The sequence below is a fragment of the Pinus tabuliformis genome, chromosome Q (assembly GCF_031772625.1).
Source record: "Pinus tabuliformis cultivar Carrire ecotype Pingquan chromosome Q, CPIR1, whole genome shotgun sequence".
Taxonomy (NCBI): Eukaryota; Viridiplantae; Streptophyta; class Pinopsida; order Pinales; family Pinaceae; genus Pinus; species Pinus tabuliformis.
In genome coordinates this window covers 480,490,250-480,498,833 of record NC_142296.1, presented here as the reverse complement: position 1 = coordinate 480,498,833, position 8,584 = coordinate 480,490,250, and positions in this window count along the sequence as shown.

Here is an 8,584-nt window from a genome sequence, read left to right as displayed (position 1 = left end):
TTGTGAGAGGAGAAGGATGTTATTCTAATTTTATATTACTGATTTGGACCTTGAGAAAATGGCCTCAGATCTAAAATACTAGTTTAATTTCAACAAAAGCTTCTAATGTCAAGTTCCTCTTTTATTTCTTGTGCATTTAATGGTCAATGTAGCTCTATAGTTTAAGTTCTTTTAAAACAAGGATTCCAGATGGAGTGGTAGGGCCCACCAGCCAAGATTGACATCCCTATATCTTAGTAGTTGTTATTGTTGTTTGATTTGAAAATATTCTTTTTCATGTGCTCATCATTTTAGTAACAGTGTGTTAACAACAAAGTTCTTGTGGTGGTTTGATATCTTGGTGGATGCCTTTCTCATAAATTGTTTCCTTTCATACATGTTGGTATCTTCATAAACATTTTTTTGGTTAAATATATTTAGAATCATTGGAAGTGGGAGCATGCGATTGCTTTCAAACATTGTATTTATTTCATCCGTGGAGCAAATAATTGCCATACTGTAACAATGCTCTATTTCTATGAAGAAATTATTTGAGTTTTCTTTCTGTAATGTTGGTTACCTCATAATGTTGATTTCATTGTAAGATATGGTACCTTGTGAAGTATATTTGGGATATTTTTTAGTTGAGTTTTGTAACTCTTTGATCATTACTAGTTTGAAAAATGAAAAGCATTTTCTTCCTTTGGTAATACCTAATATCTGAGTAAGAATAAGACTTTCAAATTTTCGACCCTTATTGGTTTGGAGAGTGAAAGTATTTCTTCCTCTGTTATTATTCAAATATATAGGCCAAAACCTTTTGAAATACTATTTTTGTGTTGAACTTGGGATTGCAGGAATTTGACAAGACTTCCAGGACTTTTGATGAACTGACAATCTTCTTGTGTTTGTCTGGTATTGAAATATCAGCCATTGAATCTTGTTAACAATGATAAGCCCTAATCATTTGGTAAAATCAAAAGGTATCAGGATTGTTGAATGGAGTACAGGCTTTGAAAATTTTCAATCTATGGAGGAGAAAATTTGTAGCTTTGAGATATGCATTGACACTTGAGTAAAGGTTTCATTTGATCCTACAAACTCTATTGTGCCCTACCAATATTTTGTGAACCTTACAAACATTGTTGTCTCGATTCGAGGTTATAAAATATACAATGAGGCTTTTTGAGTCAATAAACTAATTCATGTAAAAACATATTTTGTATTCATTTAACTTGAGGTCTATGGTAACCTTAAAGTCCCTAGTTGTTTGAGAACATTGTTTGCCATATTGTGATTTGGTTCTATTGATGTAATAATAGGGTATGTTCATTCAGTTTGATTTGGTTATTCAACATTATTATCTTTGGCCACTGATTAATGATTTAATTGTGCACTTGGGAAGTTAGGTAGTGATCTTGATTTGTGTGATCCTACACTCGTATACACTAAGTGTAGGAACTGATTGAAAAAGGATTTGTTTGGTAATTGTTTGATGGACTAATATAGGATACTTTGTTTCCAACAATTCTTTTGTAAGAGTGGGATCATTGTAGATATTTATTCCCCAAGATTGATTTGAATTAGATTATTTGCTAAAGCATGTTTTGAAGTTTAGTAATGGCAACAGTTTGAGTAAGGTGGTTTTTGCTTGAACACATAGTAGTTTTCTTTGGTTGATTGGGATTGCACACAATAGTTGCTGCTATCATATGAAAGGAAAGGAGGATTGAATTCAAGAATTTTAATAGAGGTTTTAATTTGAGCCAAGAATCATGTTTAGAAATATCAAAGCTTGGATTTTCTAGGATATACATGTTCATTTTGTCAGTATTTACATTTGACTGGTTGATGCTCATGTTTTCTAGATTGATTAATAGTTAGGGATTGTTCCTTGATTGTTACTAGGTAGGGTTTTCTTGTTTAATTTCCAATAATTAGGGTTTACTTCTAAACATTGATGATTTGCAGGATTAGTGTTTATGGCTTCATTTCCAAATATTTATTTTGAGTGCAGGATTTTAGAAAGGATTAATTAAGTACAGGAACTCAAGGTGTGAGCAAGTAGTATAAGGTTTTTTTTTGTAGGCCAAAGTCCTTCTCTAGTATTTCTAGTGTTGTGCCTTGAAGTTCACAGACGCCATATTGACAATCAAATGTTGGTCCACTAATAAACCCAATACTGCACCTAACGGTGACTTGGAAGGAGGAAGGTTTTTTTTCTGTAGTCTTCTTCCCTTACCTTAACTAGGGGGTTAATCCTCAACTCTATTCCTGTGGGATCTCCCCTACTGGCTTTTAGCTTTAGGATGGGAACTATTTTGAAAACCCTGATTTTGGTAGTGTGGTCTTGTTTTATTGTTCCATATTTTCATTCCCCTCTGCACATTACATGCCCTATTTCATCATATTCCCTCTCTAGGTCCACATGACAACTAGCTCCACAAGGCTCTGGTACTCCCCTCCCCTTGTCCACATGTCACGGTCTCGTTTGGAATGATGCCCTAGAGTTTAATGCAGCTAAAAAAAAAGAAAAAAACATAATATGGCCACATACAAAAGGAAATGCACCACGAAATGAAAAATATGGTCGAGACAATAAAATTTAGCACGTGGGAAAAATCCAATCATGAGCTCTACCCGTTATCATTATGGCCATCACCCTGGTTCATAGGGCCCCTATGAGTTCCCCCTAAATTATTAAGTAACCCAATATATGTCCCAACCCCTAGTGGGCAATGAACTACCCCACCTTAAGGGGGTAATCACTAATATATCATACACATCAAGTTCTCATCCCTTGGAGTCTCGAGCAATAAAATAAAATAAAATTAGTAAAAGGAAAAATGAAAATGAAGAAGGGTGGAAAAATAAAGGTCAGGGTAACTCATGTACCATGATTACTCCCTCCTACAGCCATACACCGAAATATGTGGACATTCCTCATCATCACCACCCTTAAACTTGTGGCATTTGACCTTGAGGGCCTTATGTCCCCATCCACCTCATCATTGTCCACATGACACCTACCATTTGAAGGATGTACCTTGGACATGTCCTTCCCTTTAGGGGCTAAGAACACCTAATATGGTTGTTCATTAATTACTCTTTCCTAGGGAGGTAACACCATTACATGCTCAAAGCCCCAAATCTAAAAGGGAAGACCACTATGAATTCTCTATTTCTTCCCTTAATTAATGAGTGTATGCATTCAATTTCACTAATGAAGTATTGTATCTGAAGGTGATGTGATGCATCGTATCTTATATAGGATTGGAAGTGGCTTCAATTTGGGCTTAACCTCCCTATACAAGATCTAAGCCCACCAAAGGATTATATTGACACTTGTAGGGGAAGTGTTGACAGCCATGGATTTCCATTATGTGACAAAGCATTATCTCATGCCATGGGAAGCCTCAACACCTTTAGTAGCTTTTTCATTGCCCCACATTAGATGTGATATGATGTACTTGGACCAGCAGTGCCCCCATTGGCTTAACATTATATACAAGTGTTATAACCCTATTTTCCACTCCATTAGAGTGAGAGAATCCCAATATCAACTTACCTCAGTTGTTTGGCTAAAATGCATCCCTTTTCCTTTACTTATGTGAGATTTATCCCATGATAAAAGGGTGGAATTACATGATTGTGTTATTTCTCATAGTTAATTTGCCAAAATATTATAATTATAAGATAATAATTATCTAATAATTGAGAAAAAGCTCATAATTGTGAAAAAGGTTTCTAGAGTTTGTCATTCCTAGGAGAATGTATCTATACACCTAGGGTCTTGAGAATTACAAACTCTAGAAACCTTTTTCACAATTATGAGCTTTTTCTCAATTATATAAATTATGAAATAATTATTATCTCATAATGATAATATTTTGGCAATTATGAGAAATAACTCAATCATTTAATTCCACCCTTTTATCATGGGATAAATCTCACATAAGTAAAATAAAAGGTGAAAAGGGATGAATTTTAGCCAAACAACTGAGGTAAGTTGATATTGGGTTTCTCTCACTATAATGGAGTGGAAACTAAAGTTATAACAATAGGATTTTCCAGTTGATCTGAGGCCCAAAGGAGTTTTTTCTCTCCCTTGAGGCATGGGAGGGATAGCACCATCTTATGTGCCCTCATTTGGAGTAGTCTACAAGCTTATTTTACACCAAGAGACCCATGAGAACCACTTTGGAGCACCACGTGATGTTTTACTTGGAGATCAAGGGCCAATCACTTGACCATGATTCATGGAGCCCTCTTCTTCATCGTGGTTCTTGAGGACTCAATTAGTCCTTCTAACAGCCCTCCTACACCATTGCTGCATCATTTCAGCTTCATTTAGATGGCTTATCTTACACTTTATGAGCTATTTGGTGGGCTTGTCACCAAAGTTTTTTTTTTTTTCACATTAAAATATTTTTAGGGGCTTCTTAGGCTACTTCAAACTTTTAGAGGATTATATAAATAAATTTAAGCCTCATTAGTATCAAACATCATCATCACACTTGTATATATCTCTCTTGAGAAATTCATATTTTTTCATGGATCTCTATTGGATCTCTTTTTATGCATTTTTTTTTATTTTTGGGAGTTGAAATATTGTTATTTCTTGGAGCCTTTATCTTGATCTTGGATTAGATATATCTCTTGTTATCTTGTAAGAAATATGTTGAATATGTTTGCATGAAAAATGTCTAATGTGTGGAATAATTGCAACTAGTTGTTTCTTTTGTGCCCTAGTTTATTGAATATCATTGTAAAGATTGTTAGATTGTGAAATTTCACTTGTTACTCATTATATGAATGTTCCTAATGGATTGAAATTTGATTTTATTCCATGAAAGTTCGTAGATCTTGGGTGGGTAAATGTTAAAGAGTGATTTCTAGGGCATCACTTTTTAGCCTCCTTAAAGACAATTTCGGCCAAACTTTGAATCACATAAACTCCATAGCCCAAGGATAAGGTATTTATCTAAGTAAATTTGGTGATCACCCCTTTTTCCCTTCTCTTTTCCCTTCTAAAATTTTCAACCTCCCATCCTTGACAACCTAGCTAGGGTTGCCTACGAAATCGATTAGTGGGATTATTTTTCAAATTCATCTTGATAAGGAACTATGTTGGTGTATCCTCTAGTGATCCTCTAGGTTTGGTTGAATTCCCATGGTCGATTTGCAAGAAAACTCAAGCCCTAGCTCAAACTTTGAATTCCCATATTGAAAGTCATAGTGAGAGGTCTTCTTGAGTGTCTTGCACATAGTATTCGGTGGAATAAATCATTCTAAACCTTTTCCCTACACTACCTTTACCTAGTGAGGTCCTTAGAGGGCGTCCTCCCTTGGTTATTCATAAACCCTAGGTCTCGTGAGATCTCATTCTAGGTTTCTCAAGAAGAGTGAAATCCTAGTTAAAGGTTGACAATCATCTTACAAAGCATTTGGCTTAAGAGTGTTGTGGATATAGTGGTAGGAGGAGGTGTAGCATTGGACACATCTTGTGGAGCCTTCAGGCCTTGTAACCTTGTTTGTTAAATGATGTCACCTTGGAACTTGACATGTTTCATCTGGAGTGGAGCATTTCACATGCATGGGCCTACTTGAGAGTTAGGTCTCTTGTAGTGGATGAGGTCCACATTGTGTTTTACATATTCCTTGCCTACTAGAGAGTACTTTCGTTCATAGGTTCATTAAAAAACTTGGATTATTGATGTGAGAAGCAAAGCACTAATCTCTATCTCTCTTGGGAGATATTCTTTGTACTATCTCTCTATCTTGGAGCATGAGGATTACTGGAGAATGTGGGTAAATTCTAAGGTTATGGTTTGACCCTAAGGAGCAAAAGGAGTTCAGGTTTAAGATAAACCATAGGGAGTAAAAGAGTTATTTTCCATTTGTAGAGTAGGAGAGAGAAAGATATAAATTGTACACTTGCACAATACAACTAAAAGTGCTAATGAGGGTCTTTTGTGAAGGCTACAATTTTCATGGTTTCCCTAGCTAGGGCTTGGATAGATTGAAATTGCACCATATTTTGACTATATATTTCTATGTACATGTACATTATCTCATATATATGAATGAAGTATTTCAATTATCCAATTACCATGTATTTGAATATTTGATTACAGTATTTCAAGCACGTGTTGAGTCATGCTAATTTGGAATAACATGGGGATGAAATTGTTGAATAATTTAGCATGCATCCTGAAAATAAGAGGAAATACTTACTACTATAAATTATGCTTTAATGAAGTAATTATAGATATATTATATACTTGTAAAATTGTGTCCCAAGTGTTAAAACTTGTTTCTAATGAAGTACACTTGTTTGGTGTCTTTTCTCTTGGGCTTCCTAGTGATTTTGGTTGAAAATAAGTGAAGAATTGTCCACTATTTTCTGCTATAATTAAATAATTTATATCATCTCTAAGGCTGAAGAATTTCGTTGGGAATAGATTTGAGAAAACTCTTGTGTGAGGTGGTAATTTTGAATTTGTATTAATTTACCCTGGATCATAAATTTCCACATAGATTTAGATCTATTATGTTGAAATCATTGTTTCTATGAAGAGGGAGCTAGTTATTTCAGATACATTGTTCCTAGGAGTGGTACTTGACCTTGGACAAGTTGATTGGGTGTTGAACCCTTAAAAGATTCCAAGAAGTAGGGTTGTTCTACTTCATTTATTGCTACTTTTTCTTTGGTATGTGCTTCAAATTTGTGACAATTTGGATGGTGCTTCTTTTTTAACACATTGGAAGCTCGAGATACATATATTAAGAAAGAGATAGCAACACATTTTGATCCAATAAGTTGGTTGCTCATAAAAATGAGGCTAAGGAAAAGTGGATCATTCTTGATTCAATTAACGACCACCTCATCCCTTGCATTGCAGACAATTTGACTGGTAAGAGGATATTTGATGCTTTGGGTGGTTTATTTTAAAGAACTTGCATTTCTAAATAGATGCTCTTGTGAAATAACATTTCAACCATCCATATGAGTGAGAAAATTATGATGGTGATATATTTGGTAAAGATCATAAAGTTGAGAGATAAATTGGCTTCAATAGGGATGAAATTGAAAGATAAGGAGTTGATGTTTGTAGTGTCCCTTTTCGAGGAGGTCCAATTAATTATTCATTGTCACTTAGGAAATAAAGAAGAATTATAAAGTGTAATGAATAATTTTTAAAAAATAGATTAATTATTAATAACACGGAATGGTATTCATTAACCCATGGTAAAAACCCATGGTATTCTGGTAGCCCCTAACTTTAAAAGGAGATGAGAATTGTTATGCCCCCCTCTGATCCTTAGAAATAAAAGAGATGGCTTCATAGCCTATCCAAACCCATGGGCTATTGAAAAAAAAAATGGGCCATTATAATAAAATAAATAATAATTAAATAAAGTAGGGAAAGTCACTTTGGGAAATAAAGTGACCCATGGTATTGTCTATGGTATTTCTCGCGGTTTTAGGAGGGAGTCATTTTTAAAGGGAAGAAGAGATTGAAGGAGTGTGTGAAGAATTATAAAAGAATTTTTAAGAGCTCTAGTAGCTACTTGTGACAATTTGCAAGCTCTTGATTGGAACCTAGTTTCCGTATTGAAATATACACCCTAGCTGGTGGCATTGGTTTTGGTGGTTGTAAAGCCATCCTAGCCAATTTGTGTGTTGCAGGTTGTTCTCATGACCAAGAATATTAAATTAAAGGAAGATTCCACCATCCATTGTGTAGGTTGAGCTCATTTCTTCTAAGGGTTTATTTTATTATATTGTGGGAAATTGGAATTGAGTTCATGTATAGCAAAGGCCAAGTTCGTGCAATTGTTGGATCGATTTCATCTTATTTTGCAAGATGAATTCACAAAATTTATGTGGCTGAACTTATGATAATTTTTGGGGCTAAGTCTAGGGTTTGAAAGGTCGCATTTGTGGGCTTGCACTGAGCTCGATTTCCACATTTATGTTGGGAAAAAATTGCCTAATTTTGAAGAAAATAAAGCAGTGTTAAGGGCCAAGAAATTAGTGTTAAGGGAAAAAATTATCTAAGGAAAATTGGTCATTTCTAGGTGTAGAATATGGGAAGTCAAAATTGATAATTACTACGTCGATTTTCTTATGTTCTATGACATTATAGTGGGGTGAGTTATTCATTTTTCAAGGGCATAAATTATCTTTATCAGGGTCCAAATTACCAGATTGATTGGGGCTAACTTTCTTAGCCAAATTGGTGAATGAATTGCTAGAATAAGGGTGGCCAAATTGTAGGTTGAGTTTCTATTTAAGACTATAGTGTTTAAGATGAATTTTTGGGCTGCATTTCCTAGCCGAGATTTCAGTGAATGGGCTGTGTTTATTTAACATCTTTAACAAGCATATTTTGAAGAACATTGTCAAGTTCCATCTCAAAATGTTATGTACAATTCCTCCTATGAATTCCTATAATAAAAACGGTGTTGGAATTGCAATATTCATTTATGGTTTTGTACATTTTTTCTCGTGTTTTCATTTATGAGTTTGAATGGTTCTATGGAGTTTTGAGATAAATTCTCATGTCATAATTTTTTGAATAAAAAACCCTTAAAATCC